The sequence below is a fragment of the Oncorhynchus tshawytscha genome, linkage group LG30 (assembly GCF_018296145.1).
Source record: "Oncorhynchus tshawytscha isolate Ot180627B linkage group LG30, Otsh_v2.0, whole genome shotgun sequence".
NCBI lineage: Eukaryota > Metazoa > Chordata > Actinopteri > Salmoniformes > Salmonidae > Oncorhynchus > Oncorhynchus tshawytscha.
This window is the reverse complement of record NC_056458.1, coordinates 6,237,970-6,255,079: the sequence shown is the minus strand read 5'-3', so window position 1 is coordinate 6,255,079 and position 17,110 is coordinate 6,237,970. Positions and strand designations below refer to the sequence as shown.

The window sequence follows — 17,110 nt, the reverse complement described above, 5'->3', positions numbered from 1 at the left end:
CAATCGCAAAGCACATGAGATATATTCACATGCACACCACATACAGTGGGGCAAAAAAGTATTTAGTCAGCCACCAATTGTGCAAGTTCTCCCACTTAAAAAGACGAGAGAGGCCTGTAATTTTCATCGTAGGTACACTTCAACTATGACAGACAAAATGAGAGAAAAAAATCCAGAAAATCACATTGTAGGATTTGTTATGAATTTATTTGCAAATTATGGTGGAAAATAAGTATTTGGTCACCTACAAACAAGCAAGATTTCTGGCTCTCACAGACCTGTAACTTCTTCTTTAAGAGGCTCCTCTGTCCTCCACTCGTTACCAGTATTAATGGCACCTGTTTGAACTTGTTATCAGTATAAAAGGGTTTAAAAAGGTCACACTCCAAACTCCACTATGGCCAAGATCAAAGAGCTGTCAAAGGACACCAGAAACAAAATTGTAGACCTGCACCAGGCTGGGAAGACTGAATCTGCAATAGGTAAGCAGCTTGGTTTGAGGAAATCAACTGTGGGAGCAATTATTAGGAAATGGAAGACATGATAATCTTCCTCGATCTGGGGCTCCACTCAAGATCTCACCCTGTGGGGTTAAAATGATCATAAGAACGGTGAGCAAAAATCCCAGAACCACACGGGGGGACCTAGTGAATGACCTGCAGAGAACTGGGACCAAAGTAACAAAGCCTACCATCAGTAACACACTATGCCGCCAGGGACTCAAATCCTGCAGTGCCAGATGTGTCCCCCTGCTTTAGCCAGTACATGTCCAGGCCCGTCTGAAGTTTGCTAGAGAGCATTTGGATGATCCAGAAGAAGATTGGGAGAATGTCATATGGTCAGATGAAACCAAAATAGAACTTTTTGGTAAAAACTCAACTCGTCGTGTTTGGAGGACAAAGAATGCTGAGTTACATCCAAAGAACACCATACCTACTGTGAAGCATGGGGGTGGAAACATCATGCTTTGGGGCTGTTTTTCTGCAAAGGGACCAGGACGACTGATCCGTGTAAAGGAAAGAATGAATGGGGCCATGTATCGTGAGATTTTGAGTGAAAACCTCCTTCCATCAGCAAGGGCATTGAAGATGAAACGTGGCTGGGTCTTTCAGCATGACAATGATCCCAAACACACCGCCCGGGCAACGAAGGAGTGGCTTCGTAAGAAGCATTTCAAGGTCCTGGAGTGGCCTAGCCAGTCTCCAGATCTCAACCCCATAGAAAATCTTTGGAGGGAGTTGAAAGTCCATGTTGCCCAGCAACAGCCCCAAAACATCACTGCTCTAGAGGAGATCTGCATGGAGGAATGGGCCAAAATACCAGCAACAGTGTGTGAAAACCTTGTGAAGACTTACAGAAAACGTTTGACCTCTGTCATTGCCCACAAAGAGTATATAACAAAGTATTGAAATAAACTTTTGTTATTGACCAAATACTTATTTTCCACCATAATTTGCAAATAAATAAATTAAAAATACTACAATGTGATTTTCTGGAATTTTTTTTCTCATTTTGTCTGTCATAGTTGAAGTGTACCTATGATGAAAATTATGGGCCTCTCTCATCTTTTTAAGTGGGAGAACTTGCACAATTGGTGGCTGACTAAATACTTTTTTGCCCCACTGTATAATCTGCAAGCAGCACGTGTGCAGCTCTCAACTGGGTTTGAGCAGCTCGCATAAGAATGACATCAGTAGCCGGTAGGTTAGGAAAGACTTATCTACCACTAAATACTAACTAATGCAACAATGGCTATGTAAACCAGGTATTGAAAAACCTTTGTCTGAAGTGTTGGTTAGTAGGTGTAACAATATTCGAGGGAATAAATACACAACACAGAAGACGAAAGGTCAAGAAGGAATTAACAATCAATGGGAATAGTGTTTTTTTCCGTAATAGGGAATTAATGATGAATGGAAATGGTTGTTTTTAATGATTAATGGGTCAGAGACATGGGAGGAATTTGAGTCCAGGACTCATAGCTACACGTGGCAAGATCTCATTGGTCTGAAACGTCTATACATTGAGCCTGAAACAGGATACTTGTTATTGGCCATTGGCCCAGTTTTATTGCAAGGAATTCTAATTTGTCCACCACATGCTAGGGTTGGGTTATAAATTACATCCTGTCACTTTGTTTTGTGGATAATCATTGAGGACAGGGAAGAATGAACATCTACCATCTACTTCTCAGCATAACAACTATGATTTATTCAATTTGAATAAACCTATTTTTCTCCCCAATTTGCTTTGGGGTCTGTGTTAATGAAAAATCATATTGATGTGGTTTAAGCAATCTTGCGAAAGTATTCGGCCCCCTTGAACTTTGCGACCTTTTGCCACATTTCAGGCTTCAAACATAAAGATATAAAACTGTATTTTTTTGTGAAGAATCAACAACAAGTGGGACACAATCATGAAGTGGAATGACATTTATTGGATATTTCAAACTTTTTTAACAAATCAAAAACTGAAAAATTGGGCGTGCAAAACTATTCAGCCCCCTTAAGTTAATACTTTGTAGCGTAATACTTTGCATCTTTATGTTTGAAGCCTGAAATGTGGCAAAAGGTCGCAAAGTTCAAGGGGGCCGAATACTTTCGCAAGGCACTGTATATATACACACACACATACACACAGTTGAAGTTTATATACACCATAGCCAAATAAATTGAAACTCAGTTTTTCACAATTCCTGATATTTAATCCTAGCAAAAACTCCCAGTCTTAGGTCAGTTAGTATCACCACTTTATTTTAAGAATGTGAAATGTCAGAATAATAGTAGAGAGAATGATTTATTTAAGCTTTTATTTATTTCATCACATTCCCAGTGGGTCAAAAGTTTACATACACTCAATTAGCATTTGGTAGCATTGCCTTTAAATTGTTTAACTTTGGTCAAACGTTTCTTGTAGCCTTCCACAAGCTTCCCACAATAAGTTGGGTGAATTTTGGCCCATTCCTCCTGACAGAGCTGGTGTAACTGAGTTAGGTTTGTAGGCCTCCTTGCTCGCAGCGCTTTTTCAGTTCTGCCCACAAATTTTCTATAGGATTGAGGTCAGGGCTTTGTGATGTGCAGTTGCAAACCGTAGTCTGGCTTTTTTATGGCGGTTTTGGAGCAGTGTATTCTTCCTTGCTGAGCGGCCTTTCAGGTTATGTTGATATGTGACTCGTTTTACTGTGGATATAGATACTTTTGTACCTGTTTCCTCCAGCATCTTCACAAGGTCCTTTGCTGTTGTTCTGGGATTGATTTGCACTTTTCGCACCAAATTACATTCATCTCTAGGAGACAGATCGCATCTCCTTCCTGAGCGGTATGATGGCTGAGTGGCTGAGTGGTCCCATGGTGTTTATACTTGGGTACTATTGTTTGTACAGATGAACGTGGTACCTTCAGGCGTTTGGAAAATGCTCACAAGGATGAACCAGACTTGTGGAGGTCTACAATTTGTTTTCTGAGGTCTTGGCTAATTTCTTTGGATTCTCCCATGATGTCAAGCAAAGAGGCACTGAGTTTGAACGTAGGCCTTGAAATACATCCACAGGTACACCTCCAATTGACTCAAATGATGTCATTTAGCCTATCAGAAGCTTCTAAAGCCATGACATCATTTTCTGGAATTTTCCAAGCTGTTTAAAGGCACAGTCAACTTAGTGTATGTAAACTTCTGACCCACTGGAATTGTGATACATTGAATTATAAGTTAAATAATCTGTCTGGAAACAATTGTTGGAAAATTACTTATGTCATGCACAAAGTAGATGTCCTAACCGACTTGCCAAAACTATAGTTTGTTAGCAAGAAATTTGTGTAGTGGTTGAAAAACGAGTTTTAATGACTCCAACCTAAGTGTATGTAAACTTCTGACTTCAACTCATATATATATATATATATATATGCATGCAACAAGATTTTACTTAGTTACAGTTCATATAAGGAAATCAGTCAATTGAAATAAAATCATTAGGCCCTAATCTATTGATTTCCAGTGGTGTAAAGTACTTAAGTAAAAATACTTTAAAGTACTTATAGTTTTTTGGAGTATCTGTACTTTACTTTTTATATTTTTTACAACTTTTACTTCACTACATTCCTCAAGAAAATAATGTAATTTTTACTCCAAACAGTACCTGTACATTTTGAATGCATAGCATGACTGGAAAATGGCCATGGACTTCAGGAAACAGCAGAGGGAGCAGCCCCCTATCCACATTGACGGGACAGTAATGGAGAGGGTGGAAAGTTTTAAGTTCCTCTGCGTACACATCACGGACTAACTGAAATGTTCCACCCACACAGACAGCGTGGTGAAGAAGGCGCAGCAGCGCCTCTTCAACCTCAGGAGGCTGAAGAAATTCGGCTTGTCACCAAAAACACTCACAAACTTTTACAGAAGCACAATCGAGAGCATCCCGTCGGGCTGTATCACCGCCTGGTACGGCAAATGCTCCGCCCATAACCGTAAGGCTCTCCAGAGGGTAGTGAGGTCTGCACAACGCATCACCGGGGGCAAACTACCTGCCCTCCAGGACACCTACACCAACCGATGTCAGAGGAAGGCCAAAAAGATCATCAAGGACAACAACCACCCGAGCCACTGCCTGTTCACCCCGCTATCATCCAGAAGGCGAGGTCAGTACAGGTGCATCAAAGCAGGGACCGAGAGACTGAAAAACAGCTTCTATCTCAAGGCCATCAGACTGTTAAACAGCCATCACTAACATTGAGTGGCTGCTGCCAACATACAGACTCAACTCTAGCCACTTTAATAATGGAAAATATGATGTAATAAATGTATCACTAGCCACTTTAAACAATGCCACTAATGTTTACATGCCCTACATTACTCATCTCATATGTATATACTGTACTCTATACCATCTACTGCATCTTGCCTATGCCGTTCGGCCATCACTCATTCATATATTGTTATGTACATATTCTTATTCATTCCTTTACACTTGTGTGTGTATAAGGTAGTTTTTGTGAAATTGTTAGGTTAGATTACTTGTTAGATATTACTGCATGGTCGAAACTAGAAGCAGAAGCATTTCGCTACACTCGCAACCATGTGTATGTGACAAATACAATTTGATTTGATTTGATCAAGAGAACATACCTGGTCCTCTACTGCCTCTGATCTGGTGGACTCACTAAACACAAATGCTTCATTTGAAAATTATGTCTGAGTGTTGCAGTGTGCCCCTGGCTATCTGTACATTTTTTTGTAAATACAAAAACTGTGCTGTCTGGTTTGCTTAATATAAGTAATTTGAAATTATTTATACTTTTACTTTTGATACTTAAGTATATTTAAAACCAAATAATTTTTTACTTTTACTCAAGCAGTCCTTTACTGGGTGACTTTCACTTTTACTTGAGTCATTTTCTATTAAGGTATCTTTACTCAAGTATGATAATTGAGTACTTTATCTCTGTTGATTTCATCTGACTGGGTATACGCATATGCATCCGTTGGTCACATTTACCTTAAATAAAGGTAGGGGTATAGATCAGAAAACCAGTCAGTATCTGGTGAGACCACCATTTGCCTCATGCAGGGTTGCCAGGTCTAGCAAACATTTCTAGCCCAATGACCCCTGAAAACACACTCACAAGGCCTGAAAACTAGCCCAAAAAGAGTTTTTGCAGCAAGAGAGGAGTTGCTACATTTATCCAATAAATTTTTTTCCATAACGTTAGAGTGAATAAACACGTCAATTTTAACAAAGTAGGCTAAGAAGCAAAATTTGGTTTTCCATCAAAATAATAATTCTTGCGAGTTTAAGAATGTCGCAAGAGAAAATAGAAATCGCCTGAAAACTCTGCAGATAATTATCCATCAATGGATGTTGAGTTAACTTGTTTTGACTGCTATGATTAAGCAATAAGACCAGAGAAGGTGTGGTATATTGCCAATATACCACGGCTAAGGGCTGTTCTTAGGATATAGCCCTTAGCCATGGTATATATGTGACCCGATTCAGGAAACTAGGCATATGTCGCAAGTCACGACTTCACAGGAGCTGTGAACGTAGTTTCTTGGCAGGAATGCCTTCTCGAACATGTGAACTGTCATGTGCCTTAATATCAAACTTGTTTGCCATCTGTAAATACGATTAAAATTACGAGCCTGGTTGGTTTAGCCACAGAAAAAGTGAGCAACCTTCCCTCTAGCCATGATTGGCTGAGATAATGAGTGGGGTCGGACATGCCGAGAGATGAGTTTGGATTGGTCTACAATACAGCACGCGTCTGTCTATTGGAGCTGGTCAGTATGTTTAGGTAATCATGTCGAACGCGGCTTTTAACAAAAAACATGTATCGCGTAGTAAACCTAATGTCAAGCTAAAGTGTACTGTTAGCTAGCTAACATTATGTGTATGCTCTCCACTTTCTGGAGGACCAGGTTTTGAAATCAGTGGAATTCGAGTATGATAGCTAAGGAGATGGAGAAAACACCAGTCTGGATTACATCGTCAAACTAAGGCAACCATGCATGGCATCAGACAGGAGACGCGTCCAACCATGATGTATACTGGTAAGATATTCAGATTTGACATGTTTCTAATTTTGACAGAAAGTTGTTTCATTTCAAGTGTACTGTTAGCTAGCTAACGTTAGCTGGGTGGGTCGCTATCTAACGTTATGTGTATGATCTTATTCTTTGTATCTCAGACACATTTGATTGACTAGTTATAGCCATAGAACCTGGTTGGTTAGCTACCTGCAGATTCATGCAGGGTAGTAACGTCATGAGTTGTGATTGTGGTCCATTGTTTAGCTAGCTACATGTCTTAACAAAAGACTCCACTCTCATTTTGACAAAGTATTTTCACTTCAAGTTAAAGTGTACTGTTAGCTAGCTAGCAAACGTTTTTATAATTATTTTTAATATAACATTTCAAATGACAATACAACCATAAGACATCACTACATGTATATTTTTTTCTGAATAAACATAAAATAACATTAAAAGCAAATGAAAAAAATAAAAGGCAGGAGTTACAGTTGTATAAACTTGATAGAGTTGTAAGAATACAGTGTTTTTGTTGTTGTTATTGACTAATTCTAGAGATTTTATAGCATATTGGATTTCAAGAAAAAATATATTGCATTTAGGGACAGATCTCAAATATTTGTTTTTGTGTGTATAAAATTGACCATGGATCGTTGCCGGAGAAACCGGACCGTGGATCATCGCCGGAGGCTCTGGACTGTTGACCGCCGCCGGAGGCTCTGGACTGCAGACCATCGCCGGAGACTCTGGACTGCAGACCGTCTCAGGAGGTTCCGGACTGCGGATCGTCGTTGGAGGTTCCGGACTGTGGATCGTCGGAGGTTCTGGACTGTGGACCGTCGTTGGAGGTTCCATACTGTGGACCGTCTCAGGAGGTTCCGGCCTGTGGACCATCACTGCAGGTTTCGTGCCGTGGATCATCACTGGAGGCTTCGGGCCATGGATCATCATTGGAGGCTTCGGGCCATGGATCATCATTGGAGGCTTCGGGCCATGGATCATCACTGGAGGCTCCGGGCCATGGATCATCACTGCAGGCTTCGGGCCATGGATCATCACTGCAGGCTTCGGGCCATGGATCATCACTGGAGGCTTTGGGCCACGGATCACCTCATGAGGCCGGGTGCGTAGAGCTGGCACAGGGCTTACCGGGCTGGGGAGACGCACTGGAGGCCTGGTGCATAGAGCTGGCACAGGGCTTACCGGGCTGGGGAGACGCACTGGAGGCCTGGTGCGTAGAGCTGGCACAGGGCTTAACAGGCTGGGGAGACGCACTGGAGGCCTGGTGCGTAGAGCTGGCACAGGGATTACCAGGCTGGGCAGACGCACATGAGACCGGGTGCATGGAGCTGGCCCAGGAAATACTGGGCCGTGGAGACGCACCGGAGGTCTGGCATGCAGAGCCGGCACAACCCGTCCTGGCTGGATACTCACCGTAGACCCGGCAAATGCGGGGCACTGGCACAGGATGTTCTGGGCTGTGAAGGCGCACTGGAGACCAGGAGCGCTGAGCCGGCACAACCCGTCCTGGCTGGATGCTCACTTTAGCAAGGCAAGTGCTAGGAGCTGGCACCGAGCGCACCGGGCTGTGAATGCGCACTGGAGACACAGTGCGTATCACCGCATAACATGGTGCCTGAACGGTCACACGCTCCCTAAAGCGAGTGCAGGGAGTTGGCTCTGGTCTAAAACCTGGCTCAGCCAACCACCCAGTGTGCCCCCACACTCGCTTTAGGGAGCATTGCCGCTCGTGCTTGCGTCTTGGTTGCGTCCCCCGGAGTCGTCGTTGATCTTCCGTCGCTGCCTCCGCTTGCTTCCATGACAGGGTCTTGTCCCCTGCCATAATCTCCTCCCCGGTCCAGCTCGTCTTCCAAGTTGGCGCACGCTGCTTGGTCTTTTTGTGGTGGGATCTTCTGTTACATTAGAAGGAGACCAAGGTGCAGCGTTGTAGGCGTACATTATACTTTTATTTTAAATGACACCAAAAAACAACAAAATGCATAACGAACGTAAAGCTATATGCAGTGCAGAGAGCAACCACACACAAACACACACAAAATAAATAATTACCCACCAACACAGGTGGGAAAAAGGCTGCCTAAGTATGATCCCCAATCAGAGACAACGATAGACAGCTGCCTCTGATTGGGAACCATACCAGGCCAAACAACGAAATAAGAAAACTAGATTGCCCACTCCGACTTAACCAAATAGAGAAATAAAAAGGCTCTCTAAGGTCAGGGCGTGACACTAGGATAGATCTTGTTCTTGGAGTGAAAAAGTTATCTTATGAATGTATTATTACATTTCTTATCCAGCAGGGGGAAATCTAATAACAAATATTGTGCATCTACCCTATGTTCGCCAAAACACAAATGAGATATAATTAATTGAGTAAGTCCTGAAGGTATTGCTTTACATATAGAATTGCATACTTTATAATCTATTGGAAAGTTATATGTTTCTAAGAACTTTCTATAAGAGAGTATATTTCCTTCTTGATCAAATAAATCAAGCACATATATAATATTTATTTCGAATCACTTAGGAAAGAACAAAGACTTGTTTTTAACAATATCTTTGTTGTTCCACAGAAGTACCTTGTGTGGGGAGAAGTTGTGGACATAACAGTGTCCAAGCTAAAAGGGCTTGTTCATGAAATTTGGACACTTTGATGGGTAACGTTGCTGGACAATAATTGCACTTCACACAAAAATTGAAGACCACCCAATTTCATAAAAATATGACAGGGAATAACGTTAGCTGGATGGCTCGCTAACTAACGTTATGTCATGCGTTGGGATTCATTGTTTACCTAGCTAGCTATCTAGCAACATTTCTTTACAAAAGACTCTTGTCTTAGTGTGCCAGAGCGCAGAATAACTGATACATTTTTGAACGCTCCAACACACGTTGAATATGTCCTGTGTCAGTAAACGTCGGCAACAAAGCTTAATTAAATTGTTGCCAGCAGCACAGTTACAGTCACCAACGCTCTGGATAACATGAAAAAATGCCTAACCAGCTCTGCTAGGGCGAGTAAAATGGTCAGAGTGGGGTGTTCTCTCATTATGTGTCTGGAAGTAGCTAGCCAATGTTAGCCACTTAGCTTGGGTGCTTGATTGTAGAGGTGAGGTCAGAGCTTTCGGGAACAACCCTACTTATTGGCCAGAGCGTCCAGTGTGCACTCTGAACACAAAACCACAGATAGAGCAATAGGGCGAGTAATGTTCAGTGAGCTGTTCTCTCTCAGATGTCTGGAAGTAGCTGGCAAGTTAGTACAAAACGAGTTGGATCAACCCATAAAGAGTGTGGGGCTAAGACTTAAGAGGGTGGGAACAATGCTGAATGGATGTAGACAAAGAAGGGCTCTCCAATAGTAGTACCAAAACATTGAAAGACGGTTTTCTCAAATGTGAGTTTAAGTTATCAACTTTCAAAGCATAATTACTTTCCCATTGTTTCCTCAAATGCAGTGTATGATATACAATTTTGTAGCTCTGAGTCTCTACTTGTATCCAATGTATAAAAAAACGAATCCAGGTGCTGAGTCACATATTGGCCATATACCACAACCCCCTGAAGTGCCTTATTGGTATTATAAACTGGTTACCAATGTAATTAGAACAGTAAAAATGTACGTTTTTTGTAATTTCAGTGGTACACTTCTGATTAACCATGGCTTTCAACCAATGAGCATTCAAGGCTCAAACCACCCCGTTAATAATTGTGAATAAATCCCGTTTGCGCATGTGCATAACCATAAATACATCGGACAGGAGTTTGAGCGATGAAAGCTGGACAGAGGATCTTGAAATCTCTGTGCAAGAAACACTTGTTCGAACTTTCCGGTAATTGTGCCATTATTATGTGCCAGATGTTAAGACTACAAACCGTTGACCTGTTATTTCAATAGACATTAGCTACTGACTAAAATCTGGGTTTATAATTGCAATTCAAAATGCCAACATCTAATTTTAGGGAAAAGTTCACAATGAAACTGTCATTAAATGTGGAGAATAATACACTGCATCTGGAAAGTATTCAAACCCCTTCCCTTTTTCCACATTTTGTTATGTTACAGCCTTATTCTAAAATTTATTAAATAAGTAAAAATGTCATCAATCTACACATAATATCCCATAATGAGCAAAAACAGGTTTTAAAAACCTGGTTTAAAAACAGGTTTTAAAAAAACAGAAATACCCTATTTTGCATAAATATTCAGACTCGAAATTAGGTTCAGGTGCATTCTGTTTCCATTGATCATCCTTGAGATGTTTCTACAACTTGGAGTCCACCTGTGTGGTAAATTCAGTCGATTGGACATGATTTGGAAAGGCACACACTGGTCTATATAAGGTCCCACAGAGCAAAAACCAAGTAATGAGATCGAAGGGTTTTACTCTGTGGAAATGGGATAACCTTCCAGAAGGACAATCATCACTGCTGCACTCCACCAATCAGGCCTTCATGGTAGAGTGGCCAGATGGAAACCACTCCTCTGTAAAAGGCACATGACAGCCTGCTTGGAGTTTGCCAAGGACTCTCAGACCATGAGAAACAAGATGCTCTGGTCTGATGAAACCAAGATTGAACTCTTTGGCCTGAATGCATAGCGGCACGTCCTGTGAAAACCTTGCATCATCCCTACGGTGAAGCATGGTCGTGGCATCATCATGTTTTTAAGCGGCAGGGACTGGGAAACTAGTCAGGATCGAGGGAAAGATGAACGGAGCAAAGTACAGAGAGATCCTTGATGAAAACCTGCTCCAGAGCACTCAGAACCTCAGACTGGGGTGAAGGTTCATCTTCCAACAGGACAACAAACGTAAGCACACAGCCAAGACAACGCAGGAGTGGCTTCAGGACAAGCCTCAATGTCCTTGAGTGGCCCAGCCAGAGCCCGGACTTGAACCTGATTGAACATCTCTGGTGAGACCTGAAAATAGAGCAGAGATGCTCCACATCCAACCTGACAGAGCTTGAAAGGATCTGCACAATGGGAGAAACTCCCCAAATACTGGTGTGCCAAGCTTGTAGTGTCATACCCAAGAAAACTCGAGGCTGTAATCGCGGCCAAAGGTGCTTCAACAAAGTACTAGGTAAAGGGTCTGAATACTTATGTAAATGTGATATTTCAGTTTTTTATTTTGAATACATTTACAAAAAGTAAATACAAAGTAAAGGGTTGATTACTTATGTAAATGTATACTTCTGTCTATATATATATATATATACACACACACACTTGCAAACATTCTAAAAACCTGTTTTTGCTTTGTCATTATGGGGTAGTCTGTGTACTGTAGATTGATGAAGAAAAAAACAATTTAATCCATTTTAATCAAAGGCTGTAAACGTAACAAAATGTGGAAAAATCAAGGGATCTGAATAATTTCCGAATGCACTGGACATTTACAATAGGGCTGTGACCATGTTCACAATAGATAACTTCCAATTTAATTAACTACATTTGGTCATTAATAATTGCATAATAACACAAGGCTACAACAACAGACTGAGTTATAGACTATTTATTATATCCGTTTGCCAGCTCCAGGTAGGCTACACAATTGGCACAAGAAGATTTGCAATGACTCCAGTGATATAGTCATTTCAATATTTTTATTGTATCAAATGGTAGGCTACAGTAGTCTGCAATGGCATGAGTGGCGATTTTAGCATGTCAATCTTTGTGGAAAATACATTTTATTTTGGGGGGGGTGCATTAATTGCACTATAATGGCTATAAACGGTGCCCACAAACTGTTAGGGCCTACATAAAGCAGTACCAACACCTTACCACTGCTACACCTGGCTATCAGCGGAGCCTTGTCTGGCAGCGAAACAGTTCATTCAGCCTTATTTACTGCCTTTTAAAAAACATAGCTAACATGGCTGACTTTCTTAAACAAATGTGGTTTCTACTGTTGATCGACATTTACAGCTACTCGCCCAAGCCTCCCCAGCTTCTCCTTTACCCAAATCCAGATAGCAGATGTTCTGAAAGAGCTGCAAAACCTGGACCCGTACAAATCAGCTGGTCTTGACAATCTGGACCCTCTATTTCTGAAACTATCCGCCGCCATTGTCGCAACCCCTATTACCAGCCTGTTCAACCTCTCTTTCATATCGTCTGAGATCCCCAAGGATTGGAAAGCTGCCACAGTAATCCTCCTCTTCAAAGGGGGAGACACCCTGGACCCAAACTGTTACAGACCTATATCCATCCTGCCCTGCCAATCAAAGGTCTTCGAAAGCCTGGTCAACAAACAGATCACTGACCATCTCGAATCCCACCGTACCTTCTCCGCTGTGCAATCTGGTTTCCGAGCCGGTCACAGGTGCACCTCAGCCACGCTCGAGGTACTAAACGATATCATAACCGCCATCGACAAAAGACAGTACTGTGCAGCCGTCTTCGTCGACCTGGCCAAGGCTTTCGACTCTGTCAATCACCATATTCTTATCGGCAGACTCAGTAGCCTCGGTTTTTCATATGACTGCCTTGCCTGGTTCACCAACTACTTTGCAGACAGAGTTCAGTGTGTCAAATCGGAGGGCATGTTGTCCGGTCCTCTGACAGTCTCTATGGGGGTGCCACAGGGTTCAATTCTCGGGCCGACTCTTTTCTCTGTATATATCAATGATGTTGCTCTTGCTGCAGGCGATTCCATGATTCACCTCTACGCAGACGACACCATTCTGTATACTTCTGTCCCTTCCTTGCCTTGGACTGTATTATCTCACCTTTAAACAAGCTTCAATGCCATACAACACTCCTTCCGTGGCCTCCAACTGCTCTTAAACGCTAGTAAAACCAAATGCATGCTTTTCAACCGTTCGCTGCCTGCTCCCGCACGCCCGACTAGCATCACCACCCTGGATGGTTCCGACCTAGAATATGTGGACATCTATAAGTACCTAGGTGTCTGGCTAGACTGTAAACTCTCCTTCCAGACTCATATCGAACATCTCCAATCTAAAATCAAATCTAGAGTCGGCTTTCTATTCCGCAACAAAGTCTCCTTCACTCACGCCGCCAAACTTACCCTAGTAAACCTGACTATCCTACCGATCCTCGACTTCGGCGATGTCATCTAAAAATAGCTTCCAATACTCTACTCAGCAAACTGGATGCAGTTTATCACAGTGCCATCCGTTTTGTTACTAAAGCACCTTATACCACCCACCACTACGACCTGTATGCTCTAGTCGGCTAGTCCTCGCTACATATTCGCCGCCAGACCCACTGGCTCCAGGTCATCTACAAGTCCATGCTAGGTAAAGCTCCACCTTATCTCAGTTCACTGGTCACGATGGCAACACCCACCCGTAGCATGCGCTCCAGCAGGTGTATCTCACTGATCACCCCTAAAGCCAACACCTCATTTGGCCGCCTTTCCTTCCAGTTCTCTGCTGCCTGTGACTGGAACGAATTGCAAAAATCGCTGAAGTTGGAGACTTTTATCTCCCTCACCAACTTTAAACATCTGCTATCTGAGCAGCTAACCGATCGCTGCAGCTGTACATAGTCTATCGGTAAATAGCCCACCCAATTTACCTACCTCATCCCCATACTGTTTTTATTTATTTACTTTTCTGCTCTTTTGCAGACCAGTATATCTTCCTGCACATGACCATCTGATAATTTATCACTCCAGTGTTAATCTGCTAAATTGTAATTAATCGCCTACCTCCTCATGCCTTTTGCACACAATGTATATAGACTCTTTTTTTTCTACTGTGTTATTGACTTGTTTATTGTTTACTCCATGTGTAACTCTGTGTTGTCTTTTCACACTGCTATGCTTTATCTTGGCCAGGTCGCAGTTGTAAATGAGAACTTGTTCTCAACTAGCCTACCTGGTTAAATAAACCTGTTGTGACTCTGGGGCAGTATTTTCATTTTTGGGAAAAAACATTCCCGTAGTAAACAGGATATTTTGTCAGGACAAGATGCTAGAATATGCATATAATTGACAGCTTAGGATAGAAAACACTCTTACGTTTCCAAAACTGTAAAGATATTTTCTGTGAGTGTAACAGAACTGATGTTACAGGCGAAAGCCTGAGAAAAATCCAATCCGGAAGTGCCCCATGTTTTGAAAGCGCTGCGTACTATTGAGCTGTGAATGGGCTATCAACCAGATTACACTTTCTACTATTTTAATTTTAATTTTAATTTTATTTTTAATTTTATTTTTTATTATTCATAATACAGAAATCAACTTACATTGCTACATCAAACATGTCTAGCAAACCAAACACAGGTATTAACAATGCTCAAACATACAAAAAATATAAATAAAATACAAAAAAGAAACTATTTAAGTGCAATTATATTCACTCTGAAAATATCTTATTGTAATGATTCATGAAGATGTTATTCTTTTTGTTATTCACTAGGGTTAGTGTTTTAATAAGAATTAAATTCAATCAGAAAAATTTGTAATTTTGGTATAGAATTTTTGAATTTTTGTTTGCGTATAAAGTATTTGGCAAGTACTTTGGCAGTATTTCTCAGTATTTTACAATTTCTACTATTCCCCAAGGTGTCTACAGCATTGTGACGTAGTTTTACGCATTTATGTTGAAGAATAGCCGTAGGCGGCTACATTGCGCAAGTGGTCACCTGATGCCCCCAGAGAGATTCTCGCGTAAAATACAGAGGTAGCCATTACTCCAATCGGTCCTACTGAAAAACGAATTGTCCCGATGGATATATTATCGAATAGATATTTGAAAAACACCTTTAGGATTGATTGTAAACAACGTTTGCCATGTTTCTGTCGATATTATGGAGCTAATTTGGAATATTTTTTGCCGTTTTCGTGACTGCAATTTCGGGGCGATTTCTCAGCCAAACCTGAAGTACAAACGGAGCTATTTCGCCTACAAAAATAATATTTTTGGAAAAAAGGAACATTTGCTATCTAACTGGGAGTCTCGTGAGTGAAAACATCCGAAGCTCATCAAAGGTAAACAATTTAATTTGATTGCTTTTCTGATTTCCGTGACCAAGTTACCTGCTGCTAGCTGGACAAAATGCTATGCTAGGCTATCGATAAACTTACACAAATGCTTGTCTAGCTTTGGCTGTAAAGCACATTTTGAAAATCTGAGATGACAGAGTGATTAACAAAAGGCTAAGCTGTGTCTCAATATATTTCATTTGTGATTTTCATGAATAGGAATATTTTCTAGGGATATTTATGTCCGTTGCGTTATGCTAATTAGTGTCAGGCGATGATTACGCTCCCACATGCGGGATGGGGAGTCAGTAGAGGTTTTAAATAAAGGTGAAATAAAATTTAAAAAATAAAAATACCATCTATGGTATAAGGGGACGACAAGCGGATAAGAGGCAATAAGTAAATTAAGATATTAATGAGCGAGCTAGGAAGGACATAGTCAATATAACTATTTGCTCAGCACTTTTGAAATGTACAGTGACAGAATTCAGAACATGGGCCATTCTTACAGTGTTCTCGCCGTACACCAAGTCAGAACCGTAGGATAAATAAAGGGGGCATATAAGCAGACAATGAAAGCTCTTACAATATTCGATGAATACATTTCTCTGAAACAGGTTGCATATGCCATGCTATCAATCCAGCAGGATTTCTGCCGTGCTCAAAACAACTTTTAACTCAGAACTGGGAAATCTGACAAGAATTCGTGAATTCTAGACGTGAATTCTAGACAACTGGAAACTCAGGAAGAAACAAGCTCCGACTGGGGAAATGTGTTTTGAACAGTCATCCAACTTGGAATTGTAAGTCGGGAACTCTGGCCTCTTTCTAGAGCTTCAACGATTGATTCAACCTTCATCATGATTCAACCTTGTTTCTTCACGGGTTCTCAATTGTCTTGAAAGCACCATAAATCCAGGGAATGCCAGACTTTGATGACAAAATTTGCCCTCGAAGGACCGCTGCGCCACCTTCCTGTTCAAGTGAGCACAGCACAAAAAGGTGAATCCATAGATATTTTGTATGCTGCTGCATAAATTATGTAATATTATGTAATATGCCATGTGCCTCACCCTAATAATTTGGTCTACTTTTCCCACTTAATTTTGCCTACTGTTCTGACTTGGTGGAATGTTGAATATTTATAATTATAAACTTGGAAAAGTGACCCTTAAACTTATACCCTGACAACACGCTCGCGTCGCGTGCTCGAGCATTGCAAAATAAATGTAGAAATCTGTTATTCAATTATTGCACTCACACTGCTCGCGTGCGTCAACGAGCGTCTGCGTTGCCAAGGGCTAAAATAGAAGTAATTCCTATTTCTGACGCAGATCGCGCTGCAAGTCCTGCCTCTCCCATCTCCTCATTGGTTATAGAAGCAGGTACCCACGTGCCATCTCCTCATTTGCTATACCCACGTGGGTGATTGAAAGACGAACTGTGTTGCCGGTTGTCATGGTAATACTATGAAAGTTTAGATGCCAATCACCATATAAGTTGAAAGATGAAAAAGCCTGAAAGGAGGAGAGATGACTAGTGGATTAATTGTTGGAGTAGAGGACCTTGTGTGTTTCAGGTAAAATAACAACCTAATGTTTATATCC

General features: G+C 41.4%; 1 protein-coding gene across 1 annotated transcript in view; it reads right to left on the bottom strand.

Moving 5' to 3' along the window:
• Positions 1-17,110, bottom strand: part of LOC112228151 (ADP/ATP translocase 2-like) — a 32,296-nt gene that overhangs the window by 4,298 nt on the left and 10,888 nt on the right. The window lies entirely within an intron of this gene.